At 40.6% G+C, this 15,302-nt stretch overlaps 1 protein-coding gene and 1 non-coding gene across 2 annotated transcripts in view; one reads left to right on the plus strand and one right to left on the minus strand.

Annotated features, from left to right (window-relative positions):
- Nucleotides 1-15,302, plus strand: part of SLC2A5 (solute carrier family 2 member 5) — a 208,985-nt gene that overhangs the window by 134,682 nt on the left and 59,001 nt on the right. The gene's annotated exons all lie outside the window — the stretch shown is intronic.
- On the minus strand, nucleotides 11,302-11,373 carry TRNAR-CCU. The gene has a single exon. It is a non-coding gene; the product is annotated as a tRNA-Arg (tRNA).

The following is a 15,302-nucleotide window of genomic DNA, read 5'->3' on the forward strand; positions in this document are numbered from 1 at the left end:
TAAATGAGATATGAAGAGGGAGTTAGGAGGCCTAGTAGGGGTATGAAAGGAAGAGGGAGAGGGTTTCTCTGGGTTAGCTGGTCTAAAAAATGGATGGGCCAGGATTGGGATGAATGTCACCATCAAGTAGGAGGTGAAGGTGTAGTCTTGGTTTGTGAATTAGAGTAAGATTCAATATGTTATGCACTTTTTTGACTTGGTGGAGTTTATAGCTAATGTGGATGACTCTATGATACTTTGGGAGAAGGTAGTTAGTTACAGAAGTAATGTTGATATGTTTAAGAGTGGCTGACGAGGATGATGGGTTAGTATCTTTTGTGTTCAGCTGGAAGTTAGTGAAGCTAAGATGTTCATAGGCAGTTAGGATATAAGGAAGGAAAAGGAAAGGCAGATTTAAGAGCAGTAGTATGGGTTTGAGGTAAGTTGATATGGGATAAGTAGGCATAGTGCTGAAGTAGTAAAGGGTGGAGAATAAGTAGGTAAGAGTATAAAGTTAATTATGAAGAGTATTGTAAGATAGGAGATCTTTAACGAGATGTGGGATGGGATTGGATCATGGGGAGGTGAGAGTGGTTAGAGAGGTATAAGGCTAGGTACACCAGGGGTGGGTGGAATTTGGGGGTATGGTAGGGGAGCAGAGTGAGCCCGCAGGGCGAATGGAGCGGGAAGAACCAGGTGAAGGATGAAAAAAGAGAATTCAGTGAAAACAATCAGTGAAATGCTGACTACTGCGGGTAAGTAAAGGTAGAGGAGAGTAAAGGTGGGAGTAGACATATGTGGAAGTGTGAGAGGGAGGGTAGCTAAGAGAATTGTGGTGGTGAGTTAGAAGGGGTACAGTGAGGCTACAAAAAAAGAAAGTAAGAAAAAACAAATTCACTGAGAGTTTCTAATATGAAGCAGTAGGTAGACGTACAAGGAAAGTATCAGGAGAAGGGTGCCATCTAGTGGGTAAAAACTATACTGCTACGGTAGCTCCTGGAGGGAGATAGGAGGACAAGGAGTAAGGGAGGGAAATAGTGCAGTCAAGTACCGAGGCTTCAAGAGGGAGGGGATGGAGGTAAAGATGTAGAGAGGAGTATGACTGCTGGTTATCCTGGCAGGGAAGGGTACATATGCACCTATTAAGTACAACAGATAGATTAGCATACAGTAAATAACATACTTTCTTGTATCCTTGAGGGATTGTGTAAAAACTTTCTAATTACAAGTGTAATCAGAGAGCAGCAGTATTACTTTTGCTAAATGAACTACAAACTTCCATCACAACCACATTTCTGATAGTACTGTCTGTAGGTCAGTTTAAATGCAATCTAAGGTAACTATTGCAGTAATTCATTCATTCCAGGCAGTTATGTACATACTTCACCAGTGTTTTGGCTCTTGTACTCCTGTACTTTTCAGTATTTCTGCAACATTACAGCCGTTCCATGGTAAGGGGTGAGATGAATTATTGGTAAACAAGTTTTATTTGCATAACAAATGCTTTATTGATCAGGAGGACTTGTGATTAGATGGACAGGATGCTGCATTACTCTAACAGTTTAAGTGTCAAGTGTAGGCGTACCTTAAAGTTTGTGTGCATTTTAATGGAGACAGTAAGAGCTGTCACTATATTCTCTGACTCTGCACACATGCAACGTTTTGTTAATGCTGTGATAATGCTGCTCAGCAGTGCACAGATATCACTGTCTCTGGGGAAATTAAACTTGTGTGAGCTATTTTGCTGGTAGTGTGCACATGCATCCCCATAAATTTGTGCATGTAATGACCTTACTGTATACTTCTGGGCTTTATGAATCATGGTTGTTGTTGTATCTTTCGTCTTTTCCCGGTTAGGGGTCGCCACAGCAGAACTCCGGACCGCTAATGATTGGCAGTAGATTTTTACGTACTGAGTTGTCAGCTCTGATGCACAACCTTCAATGAAGGTACACTCATTCCTGCATATCTCCGCACAGAAGATGCTTTAGCTGAGAATCGAACAGGACAACATCATACTGTGAGGTGACAATGCTACCACAGCACCACCACCGCAGTATGGTAGTGGTGCTGCAGTAGCGTTGTCGCCTCACAGCAAGATGTTGTCCCATTTGATTCTCAGCTAGAGCGTCTTCTGTGTGGAGGCATACGTGAATGGGTGTGCCTTCGTTGAAGGTTGTGCATCAGGGCTGGTAACTTGGCACGTAAAAATCCACTACCAAACATTAGCGGACCGGAGTTCCGCTGTGGCAACCCCTAACCGGGATAAGCCGAAAGACGCAACAACAACAACAACAGTTTTTGTTTCTCTAGGAAGAACACAAACCTGTGGTGTAAGGTTAGTCTTTCCTAGCTAGATGTGCTAAGAGTTAGTGTAGGTTCATAGATTAGTACTAGTCTAACTTCCATTGTGGGTCATTTTAAGCCTAGCCAATTACCCTATATATGAATCAAACCCTGCACCTTGTGTCTATAAGGTAAGCATCTTAGCCATTATACCAACCTCCTTCCTTGGGGATGGCAATAAGGTTGCAGGGAGCTGTGTGACTAAAATATTGCTCTTAGGAGCCTTCATTGTTAAGAGGGAATAAACAATTTAGGTTAGTGTCACACCTTTCAACCTCTTTGTGCAAAAATTCTGGACAAAGCCAAAAATAATGGGGAGACAGAGGCCCAAAATAGGGACAAATTTTAAATATTGTTCTTATAAATATAGAAAGGTGCAACAGCATTTACATCAGAATGCATTTTCTGAAGGATATGAAGTCTGACACTTAAATTATTGTCATTATTTGGTTGTTTCAGTCCTCAACAATTTTCCAGAAAACCACAAATTTTATGAAAACCAGACCAAATGTATGAGGAAAATGTGGAAATTCTGTGAATAACTGGACAGATGATACCCAAAAAATGTCAAAAATACTCATGCTAGGCAGCATATGACTTTATTTAATTGCATTTTCACCCAGATCACAACAGTAGAACTAAAACATACATGGGTATCTTTTAAGGAGCACCAAACGACTGGGGCAGCACAGTGGTGCAACAGTTAACATTGTTGCCTTATAACACTTCCTTCAGTTCATTTCCTAACTGTGGTACCTTTTGTGCGGAGTCTACATGTTCTTGTTTGTCTGTTTTTGCTGGGCGTTCTCATTTTCTGCTACATCCCAGAGATGGATCTACTATAAGTGCACACGTACCATTAGTTTGCGACACAGTTCCAAGCTGCCACTTACTTGTGTTGGTAAGTGCTCTAACTCCCACTAACTCGATCCCTGTGAAGTTACAAAAGGCTAACTATACCTCCCAGAACTTTGACCCTAACCTTAAAACCTCCCCCCAGTCCCTAACTATAATTTCCCGATCGGGCCCTTGACCTAAAATCCGCTTTCCCTCTATAACCCCAATCTCCTGATCGCTCCCTAAAGGTAAACCTTCCCTCCCCTCCCTGAGCCTAACCTTCTGATATCTCTACATCAGTCCATAACTTAAACCCCCCCTCTCCTCCCTACCTCTAACATTTTGCTACCTTCTGATCAATCCATAAACCTAAAATCTCCTTCCCTTCCCAAAACCTAAACTCACACTTCCCATTTTCCCTCACCATTTACTGGTGAGTACTTGCTTGCATTCATCTGGCAAAGTAACTGCATCACTGAACTCACTTTTATATTTGAGCACCTGTATGGGCATCTGGGCAGATGGGATTACAGTCATTCAAGTCCCTTGCTGAAAGTTAGTGGAATATGAGAAGCTGGTTCTTGAGTGGCTGTAGAAGACACCCTAAAGACATGTCACAGTTAAATGTGTGATCCTTCAACCTGCGCCTGTGTGTGTGTGTGTGTGTGTGTGTGTGTGTGTGTGTGTGTGTGTGTGTGTGTGTGTGTGTGTGTGTGTGTGTGTGTGTATGTGTGTGTGAGAGACATAGAGAGACAGACAAGCATTTAATTAGTTAGTTAGTTAGTTAGTTAGTTAGTTAGTTAGTTAGTTAGTTAGTTAATTAATCTTTTGTGTACTGGGTTAGTCCCACTAGACTAGTAGCCTCTTTTCAGGGAGACCCCAAAGTGGTATTTATACTATTAGGGTAAATTTGGCCAAGGTGTCAGGGAATTTTCCTCACTTTTTTTGATAAGTCCCATGAGATTATTTATATTCACCTGAGCTACCACCACCTCAGGTAGATGGGACACTATTTTAATGTCTCATCCAAAGGTCGAATATGTGCATCCTGCACATGCTGGCTTCCTATCCTTGATACATCTTTGTCTTGCAAATATTAAGTGCTGGTAAAGGTTCCAGCTCCCTCAAGGCCCTAAAATGTATAACATGGGTATCTCAGAATGAAAGAATAACATAAAAATATGAATATTTTAAGGAAACAGATGCATTTCCAGAAAAAAAACCTCGCAAGCATGAGGTTAAAGAATGAGCCATTGTGCTCTGTTCTATACTGCTAAAAATATTTATGTAAATGTCTGTCTCTACAGACATTCACCATTGTCTAAATCTAATCTATGACTTCAGATTTTTGCAAGCTGTGAATGTGCTTAATCAGCTGGCATACACTTCTTAGCTCCTTGATTCTTCTATATCTCATGGAAAGAAGTTTGCTTTCTATGATTATTACAATGCTGTTTAGTTCACAAAATAGTTGTTCAGCATCATTACAGCTATATGTGATATCCAAGCTGATGATAGAAGTAGCTTGAAGGTACTAGTGTTCCTTGTTTAGACAATACTATTATGATAACTTTTAAGTACGGGTCTCAGAATTCAAATAACCATGAGGGCTACATGACTGGTACACATCTGAGGGCTGTTCTTTCCAAAACAAAAAGAAAAGTCATTACTGCAGCTAGTAATTAAGCATGGTAGCTTCCTGATCCAGTATATTGCTGCTTCATGGTCAATCTGAGGCCTGAAGGTAGCCATTTTGTGATTCCTGCTTTTAAAGGGACTGAAGTATATGAATGGGGGAGTGTTAATATGGAAGCACATGTCTGATTAGCCAGAGATGATCCAGTCAAGCTTAGAATGGTGTTTAGTGTGATGACCAGTTATTGTATATTCCGAGACAAGGAGAGTGAGGTCCAAGCTGATGACTATCCTGACTTCAAATCCTGATTAAATGTTAGTTCCTTACCTACCACTCCTCTCCCTTTTCTTACGCCCCCCCCCCCTTAACTGGCCTTTCACCACCTTGCCTCCTTCTCCTCACAAATCCTATTCCTTGTGTCTCTGACCCTATTCCCAGGAAGCTTATATCTTTATCAACTCTACACTGCCCTTCTACTGCTTTTTTTTTGCTAACTCCTGTCCCTTTACTTTCTCTTCTCATGCTACAATATGTAATTACGCTAAAGATGATAGTATTTAGATAGTCTAGGTAGTGTACTTCTTTGTAATCTAGTTTTAGGTTTCAATGTTTTAGTTCTTTTCCCTGGTCTCTCTTATCATTTATCGGGTTATAGAAGTTGTATTGATGTTTAATAGAATGTATTTTAGTTTTTCCAGTTGCCTTCTTTTTGTAATCAAGATGCATTGGTTGAAGTGTTACAAGTCTGTAACTTGTTATTTGTACTCATTATAAATCTCTTATGTCCATATGTGGAGCTTTTCTCCCCGGGCCTCTGCTGAAAATGGAAATATATCCAGTCAGACTAGCCCAGTTAACAAATGTAAAATAAATAAATAAATAAATTTCATTACTATCACTAACAGCAAAAGCTAAAAAGCCAACAAAAAACTAGTCCTTTCCAGCTTCTGACAGATCACAGAGGGGCAAATACAGACGCCCAAGGGGCAGAGGTCAGTCACAAGGCCCTTACAAACCTCGCCAATGGGGTACTGCTACCCAGAAAGGAGGAGAAGACAGGGCCTAAGCTAGCAGAAGACAAACACAATGACTCAATCCTCAAACTACCAAGCAAATCTCTCCTGGCAGCTCCCTTGGGAGGAAAATTAGCATTTTTTGCAGACAACTGGCACATCATCACAAAAGACAAATGGGTCCTAAACATTGTCTCACAAGGATACAGATTCCACTTTCATACCTTGCCAAGGATAAAAGGAATGCCAAACCTGCCACCAAATCAATGGGCAGAGGCACAAAAACAAATTACGGCTCTCATGGACATGAGAGCCATTCAACAGGTACCTGCACAGGAGCAAGGACAAGGATTTTACTCAAGACTCTTTCTAGTCCCAAGAAAAGACAAAGCATGGAGACCCATTCTGGATCTTTCAATTCTGAACACCTATCTGCAAGTACCAAAATTCAAGATGCTAACACTACAGCAGCTTCTTCCCATGCTGTGCAAGAATGCTTGGCTATTAACGTTGGACCTCAAGGAGGCATACCTGCATGTCCCTATCAAACAAAATTGCAGAAGATACCTCCACTTCATTGCAGGTTCAATGCATTATCAATTCTCTGCACTGCCCTTTGGCTTATCTACTGCGCCCAGGGTCTTCACAAAATGCCTGGCACCAGTAATTGCATACTGCAGACAAAGAGGAATTCAAATATACCCATACCTGGACGGCTGCCTTATTCAAGCAGAAAGCAAGGACATTCTTTTAAAGCATCTGGCATTTGTCAAACACCTTCTAAGTTGCCTAGGGTACACAGTAAACGAAAAGAAATCAAAACTAGTGCCCTCACAAAACATAATATTCCCGGGTGCCAGCTTGAATACAACGGCCCAGATGGCTTATCTCATGCCAGACAAGCAACAACAGCTGACTCAATATTTCAAAATAATGGCAACGAAGACCCAACTCCCTGCAAGAAAAATTCTGCAGGCCTTGGGATTCATGGCATCTTGCATACTACTAATGCCATTTGCAAAACTGCATATGAGAAAATTACAATGGTACCTGAAAAGCGTATGGACTCAGCACAGCCACAGCTTAGAAACAATGATACCACTCATTCCCTGCCTTCAACAGGAGTTTCTATGGTGGGCACAGGCATGTCACCTCAACAAGGGTCAGCCTTTCACGTTACCCACAGCCAGGCAAACTATGACAACAGATGCATCGGACTATGCCTGGGGAGCCCACATGGCAGGACAGTGCATTCAGGGCAAATGGACTACAGATCAAAAGCATCTGCATATCAATCAAAAAGAAATGCTAGCAGTACAGAATGCCCTAACAGCTTTCAAGGACCTCTTACACCCAGGACAACTAATAATAAAGATGGACAATACCACAGTAATGTGGTACATAAACAAGCAAGGGGGCACACATTCCTACCCTCTATGCAGGCAAGCAATGACCTTGTGGAACACGGCACTGTCTTACCAGGTTCAATTACAAGCACAATTCCTGCCAGGAAAGAAAAACACATTGGCAGACGACCTAAGCAGAAACATCATGGATCCACATGAGTGGAAACTAGATCCACAAATATTTGCAATGATAGCTCAAAAATGGGGACGCCCAGACATAGATCTGTTTGCCAGCCCCAAAAACTACCAACTTCAAAAATTTTGCACAAGGACATTCCATCCACAAGCTTGGAAAGTGGACGCCCTCTCATTCAGTTGGAAAACATTAACAGTGTATGCCTTTCCTCCACTGCCTCTTCTAGCAAAGGTACTGCTGAAAGTCAGATTAGAGAGGCCACAAATGATACTCATTGCACCAGACTGGCCAAGCCAGCATTGGTATCCAATTCTAAGGAACATGGCCCACGGCCCACCATGGATTTTACCACAAATTCCTCACCTGCTCACCCAGTGAGACAATCAGATTTTACACAGCCAGCTCAAGACTTTAAACCTGGCTGCATGGCAAATTTCCTAAACAACCAGCCAACACCTCTATCCAAAGCTGTTATGGATGTCATTCTGGAGGCCAGGAGGCCCAGCACCAGGAAAACCTATTCAGACAAATGGAAAAGATTTTGCGCCTGGATCCAGGCTAAAGGCCAAAATCCCCTTGATCCAAACATTCCTCAGATTCTACAATATTTAACTGAGATGTTACACAAAGGACTTTCCTTTTCATCTATTAAGATCCACGCCTCAGCAATTTCAGCTCATTACAACACGGATCCTCCTTTATTCTCACATCCACTCCTAAGACAGTACCTCAGAGGGGCTAAGAACATAAGACCACCCAGGAGAGCACCAACACCTACTTGGGATCTCAACTTTGTTCTGGAAAAGCTTACACTGCCGCCCTTTGAACCAGCTTTTTCAGCTGATTTAAAATTTCTTTCATGGAAAACTGCCCTGCTACTAGCAATAACCTCAGCTAGAAGAGTCTCACAGCTACAGGCACTAATGGCAGTGGAGCCTTTCCTCATTTTTCATCAAGACAGAGTATCTCTACGAACTAACCCTTTCTTTATGCTAAAGGTGGTATCCAGTGTGGCCCTAAACCAAACCATTCATTTGCCCACCCTTTTCCCAAATCCCCAGAACAAAGGAGAAAGACTCCTGCACACTCTTTGGACATTCACAGGCAATTACTTTACTACTTGGATAAAACTAAGGCTTTCAGAAAATCTGACCAGCTCTTTGTAGCCTATGCTGCAGGATCACAAGGAAAAGCTATCTCAAAACAAACCATTTCTAAATGGATAGGGCATTGCATACGTTTCTGCTACACGCATCATGGGAAACAGGTACCTGCTAACATTAGGTCCCACTCCAACAGGGCTACTGCTACATCAGCAGCCTTTCTCAGGGGAGTGCCAACCAAGGATATTCTGGAAGCTGCAACCTGGAGTTCAGTGCACACCTTCACCAAACACCATCACTTACCTCTATATTCTAAGACTAGAGCTGGTTTTGCCACTGCAGTTTTGCAGGGCCTACTAGCTCCTTCTAACCCTGTTTAACTCCACCACCCATCCTTAGCTTTGGGATTCAACCCAAGTGTGATGACTGCAGCAGGGTAACACGATGAACATAGTACAGTTTTATACCTACCATAAATGTAGATGTTCGAGTGTTCACCCTGCTGCAGTCCAGGTTACCCTCCCTCCATCCCCTTTGAACTAGCTGAACTTATCTATACCACTCTATCCTATACAACCTCTGTATTTTCTTGTGCCTGAAGGTATTGTTTTATTTTTATATAGCTATATATATATATATATATATATATATATATATATTGCCTACCTATTGGGGGCACCTGACATCTGGGGCAAGAAAAACTCAAGAAAATGGCATTGGATGCCTCTTATATACCCCTGGCACACTGACATCAGGGAAGAAGCGACAGCAACCGACGCCGGACCAAGACTTTGGAATTCGGGCCGACTGTGGGACCGCCTGACGGCAGGATAACCCAAGTGTGATGACTGCAGCAGGGTGAACACTCGAACATCTACATTTATGGTAGGTACAAAACTGTACTTCACTAATATCATTTAAGGTGCCTGAGGAGGAGATTTTACTAAGTTCTGAAACTAAGATCCAGTCCAGGACTGAGGCTTTGTTATTACTATTGCGGGGTCTGGTTATATTAGTGATGAATTGTGTATAGTTATACAAGTTAATGTTGGTAGCGATATGTTGATGGGAGATATCTAGCCAGTAGATGTTGACATCTCCTAGGATAATTGTTTCATTATGAATGTTCCTAGATGTCCAGGCTAGGATATCCTCTAATATAAAAATGTTATTGCCTGTGGGGGATGTATAAGACCACAATGCAGAGGCTCTTACAGTTGTTTAATAAAGGCTACTAGTAGTTCTGCTGTGGAGAATGTTGGAACAGGTTTGGTGAATGGAGCTACAGTGAGGGTATTTGGGTGTAGTAAGGCAATGCCTCCATTCTTTTTTTTTGGTCTATCTGATCTGAGGCAGGCATAGCCTGCGGGAAGGAATTCTGTGTATTTGATATAAGGTTTGAGCTATGTCTCTGGGATAGCCATAAAATCAGGTGTGTTTTGAATTATCCAAGCATGCATCAGTGGAATTTTGTTTCTTAAGCTTTGTATGTTTAGGTTTGTGAAATTTAGGGTTTTATGGAATTAGAGGAATTGGCTATGCTGGGGGCAGAGTTTGGATATATATCACCACATTGTGTTAAGCTGGGAAAAAAAGGGAGAGTTACAGGTTGTTGATAAGAAAAAGATGACATGTTTGACTTCTCCAAACAGACACTAAGAGTCTCTAGCAAACTAGCAAGGACTATCACAAAAAACATTAGGACTATAAAGGGCCAGGAGCACCTTTGACTTTTGGATACTCAGCTCATATAGGGCTGAGTCCACTAATAGTAAAACCCTAAAGGTGATAGAAAACCAAACTGACATTCAATACAGACTGCATAGAACTAGAGTACTATGTTAATAAACATATCACTAAGTAACCAGTCAGCAGAATTCTGCACCATCTGCATTCAGAATAGTTAAATATTAGGTGCACTGACGTGCAGTGATCAAGATGAGAAGGAACCAGGATGTGAACAGCAATGGAGACATCTTGTCCAGGAAGAAAGTGCTTAATGTGGGTGATGTTCCTTAGACAGAAAGTGTTTTATGTGGGTGATGTTCCTTAGGCAAAAGATGTTTTATGTGCGTAATATTCCTTAGGTAGAATTACAGTGAACTCACAACAGATGGCAGCTGGTCCCTATTTGCCAGTCTGCTGTCCAGGGGTCTATATTACCTAATCGAAATGGCTAAATATCGAACGCGATTTCATCGACCACTAAATATCAAATTACCATTTACGCGAATGGCCGATTTATCAATTCTTTTCCAAGGGAAAAAATCTCTTAGCCATTGTCGTGAATTTGCCCTTTTTCCCACTATAGTGCAATCTCAGAATTGGTATATTTAGTTAGGGGGGTGGGAGGCACAGCCCCCCCCCTTTACAATGTTTGAAGTGGTGTGTTGTTTCTGGTTGGCCAAGCAATTTTTTTTCCCTAGGAAAAAAATGAGTGAATGGGAGTTCGATATTTAGTGGTCGATGAAATGGCGTTCGATGTTTAGCCATTTCGATTAGGTGCTACAGACCCGTTGACCAGTACCACACCTATGGTTCTCACATTCTCCAAAAATTCCAGGTTATCATCATTATCAATTATGACTTATTGTATTTATTCATTTATTTATTATTTATTGACATTTGTTTACCAGGATAGCTAAGTTGGGTAATAAATACCCATTTTCTGCTGAGGCCCATGGAGAAAAGCATCAAAGAGTTAGATGACATCAAATAAAATAGTAGTATAGATGAAATAAAAATGCATATGTGCATACAATTTGACAGTGGAATACATAGGATAGAACAAAGCATGAGGAGACACCAGTGATTCAATAATAATAATATAATATCAAGATTATATCACCCCAGATGGGACTCAAACCCACAATCCCTGGCTTAGGAGGCCAATGCCTTACCATTATGCCACTGGGGCCCTTAACAATTAAACATGACAATCAATTTACAGAAAAGTATTAGAAGTATAGTCTATTATGTTACTAAATAAAAAAAATTAATATAAAAAAGATGCAAGCCCCCCAATAATGTGGTGAGGGCAGATACAGATATTATAACAGGTGGTTAGTATGAGTGTGTGGTATTTGTTGATGTACATCATACAGGTGAGGTGCACTGGCATAGCCATGAGTTATTGAGAAATTCTTTGAGATAGAACTTAAATCCATGGAGGCTAGATATAATTCTGATTGAATTTAGGAGAGAGTTCCATAGTTTGAATATGCAGTGCAAGTATAGACTTTGTCCCATACATTTTTGGTGTGCACATTTCAAGGAGGTTTTTGTTTTGAGAGCACAGAGGGCAATTTGAGAGATCGTGATGAAGTACGTAGGAAAGGCAAGGGCAGGTAGAGGGGTTAAATACTATTTTATGGGTTAAAAGAAGTTATGCATGGACTATTTGATGTGGGATTTCTAACCAGATGAGAGCATGTAATGCAAAACAATGAGGAGCTTTATGTGGTAGGTTAGCTGCAGGTTTAGCTATCTTATTATAGCATTGCTCCAGTTGTGATTTAAGAGAGGTCTGTATATTAGTGAAAATAGGTGAGCCATAGCGATGGGAGATTCTTCTAGAAGGAGTAAGGTTTTTTTCTCTACACAGCAGACCTAGCTTTTGATGATTTTTATTTGTACAGTTTTGTATGTCATGATCAAACTTTAAATTGTTATCTACGGTAACTCCAAGCATTTTGGGCGGCACAGTGGTGCAGCAGTTAATGCTGTCACCTCACAGCAAGAGGTTCTCCAGTTCGATTCTCGGCTGGGGTGCCTTCTGTGCGGAGTTTGCATGTTCTCCCTGCGTTCGCGTGGGTTTCCTCCGGGTACTCTGGTTTCCTCCCACATTCTAAAGACATGCTTCTGGAGCATTTCTCCCCCAGCCTCTGCTGAAAACAGGATCTGTGGAACCTAGTCAGACTTTCCCGGTCAACAAATGTTAAATAAATAAAAAAAAAAAAAAATTTTGATATGGGTAACTCCTTCAATAGCTGTATTGTTTAGACAGGTAATGTGGAAGTTACGTTTAGCATTGACATGGGACTTAGGCTTCACAGATGGAGGAATTAACCCAAGAAAAATGATCAGTGGCAATGGAGGTAAGAAACGCTTTGAACAGCAGTGTGAATGCTTTTGCTAATAAAATGTGAGTAACTCAGTATAATAGCTGAGCAGGTAAAGTTTTAAAAAGTTGCACATGGATAAGAAATCCATACATATCAAGATATAATGACTTTAAGAAGCCTGAAGTACATTAACACATGAAGTGATCTTTCCCTTTACCAGTAGTATTGGCTGCAAGCTTAGTGGTACGGGTGGTTTTCGTAGTTTGTCCAGTGTTATTCAGAGGTGATAGTCTGCATACTGTCTATACTGAAAAATATTTTTTGCAGGCTGCAAATCCTCCAAGTGGAAGAAAGATAATTTTATGCAGAGTGATGTGGAAAGACAAAGAAACTGACAATTTTTTATACTGAGTGGAAGAGTCAATCTTGCAAGCCCTGAGCAGCTGTGATCCTGTGTGTCTGTGGAGAAGGGCTGCAAAAGGAAAGTAAGAATCTCTTAAATGGCATGAATAGTTATGGCTGTAATCTTGGACATGTTAAGATTTAGAAAATTATTAGTCATCTAAACTTGAATGTGTTCCAAATCTTGTCCATTTGAATTAGCAGTAAACATCATGTTTTGACAGTTGGAGAGGTAAAGTTGGTTATCATCAGCAAAGTAATCATACTGGAGACCTCCACCTTTAATGAATTCTCCCAATGGTCGTATATGCACATGAAACAATAACGGTACCCATAATGGACTTCTGTTGGACACCAGACACAATAGCTTAAAGAAATGAAGCGTATGTCCCTAATGCAATAAGCTAAGTGTATCCTGACGATCAGGTGGAAAAGCATTTCAGTAAAATAATGGTAGCCCTGCAGTGGGACTGAAGATAGTCCAAAAGAGCTGCATGGTCCACCATGTCAAATTCTAAAATGAGATCCAGGAGGATAACTGCAAAATAAGGCCATTGACCCCTCAGTATTAGGAGGTAATTGAAAACATGAGTAAGGGAGCCTCTGGGTCTTTGGCTGAAAGCAGTCTGGACTGTGAATTTGATACCACTGTAGGACTGAATTCAGCTGTGAGCAAACAATCTTTCGAACAATCTAACAAATGGATGATTTGAATGAAGATGATGGCTATGGTAAGCTACAAATAACCACAAAAAAGGAAAGAAAAAATAAGTCAGAATGGTGCTTTAACAGCAGAGATTTCATTAGAGGTAATGCTGAGAAACCAGTGCCCACATAACTATATATATATATATATATATATATATATATATATATATATATACACTACGTTATGCAAAACTCATAAGGCAGACAGCCAGAATCTTGCTAGACAAAAGTTGAGACAATGCCAGTTTTACTCCGTTTGCCAGTGGTTATTGTACAGATAGTCCACTTAAGACTCTTATATAAACTGAATGTTTCTTTGAGTTCTGAAACAAAGCTCTTTTTATTTAATGTACTTGTATTTAATTTGGCTCTAGTTGTATTTTTGTCATATTGGACCCTTTTCTGTTGATTTGGTGAAATTATTCTAGGTTCATAGCTAATTATTAGCCTAGCTTTCTTAATAGGCCATTCTTAGCATAGACAATTTCCTTCCCAATGGTGAGAATCAAACACTGTATCCTGTGTCTGTGAGTCAAACACCTTAACCATTACACCAACCCTCCCAACTCATTCTTCCTTGCTGTGATGTGGTCTGCTCTGTCACGCTCCTTTATAGCACTTAACATCCATTTATATCTCTAAGCAAACGACTACCTAACAGAGTGGTTGTTATCAAAGAAATAATGGACTGCCCAAGGGTCCATTATTGCCTGATAATGCCCAACCTGGAGGGCATTATTGTGCATAGGTAATGAAGTGTAAATTAAATTGTTTTGTGTCTGCTTTTTTTTTTATTAGTATATACATTTTTTTTAAATTTTCAATGTAAAATAGTTCCTCTGCCTAATGTTTCAAGCTTTTAACATATGTATTTGTTGTAGGAGGAAGTATTTTACAAATAAAAATGTTATGTAAGAATTTAGTCTCTGTAGACAGACACATACGCACACACAGATGCAGAGGCAGAAACAGACAAATAGACTCAAACACCTATAGACAGAAGCAAAGACACACCTACACGCAAATACTGAGGCACAGACTGACAGACTTGCACTCGTGTGTGCACACACACACAAACATGGTCAACAGTTGCAGCTTTCTTGACTGAGTACACTTTATTTATAAGTTTCATGGTGATCATATTAATGAAAAAAGGTCATACAGTGCAAGTCATTAGAATTTCCTACCACCCCAAAAAATGGCCCTTATTTTGATCAGTCATTTGGAAGTGTTTAAGTTTTTGTTAAATCAGTAAAGGTTACTGCATGTCAGTGAAGCTAAATATTACAGCTTCGTACTTCTAATTGTACAGAAAATGCAGGTTTATGGAAAATTAGGGTTACCTTTAAAATTTGTCTCTGTTTTAACCTGGGACTTTTTGTCTCAAATTTTTACGATTATCTAGAACTCTTATGTTCATAGGTTCATAGGCTATCAGCCCAAGGGCATTTATAAGCCTAGCCAGAGTGTGTTGGCTTTCGCCACCCCATTGATTAATTAACTGATCCTCTGTCAAGCAGAGCCAATGACATGATCCCAGGGGTATATTTTCTGTTACCCATCCACTCATCAAGGTTAGTCTTGAAGAGTGTTAGTGAGGGACTCTGCCTGATGTAATTTGGAATTTTGTTCCCAAAGCATGGGGAGTCTCTGTGACAGGAATCTATCCCTC

Source organism: Protopterus annectens, chromosome 2.part1, assembly GCF_019279795.1.
Source record: "Protopterus annectens isolate FY-2018-M chromosome 2.part1, PAN1.0, whole genome shotgun sequence".
Taxonomy (NCBI): domain Eukaryota; kingdom Metazoa; phylum Chordata; order Ceratodontiformes; family Protopteridae; genus Protopterus; species Protopterus annectens.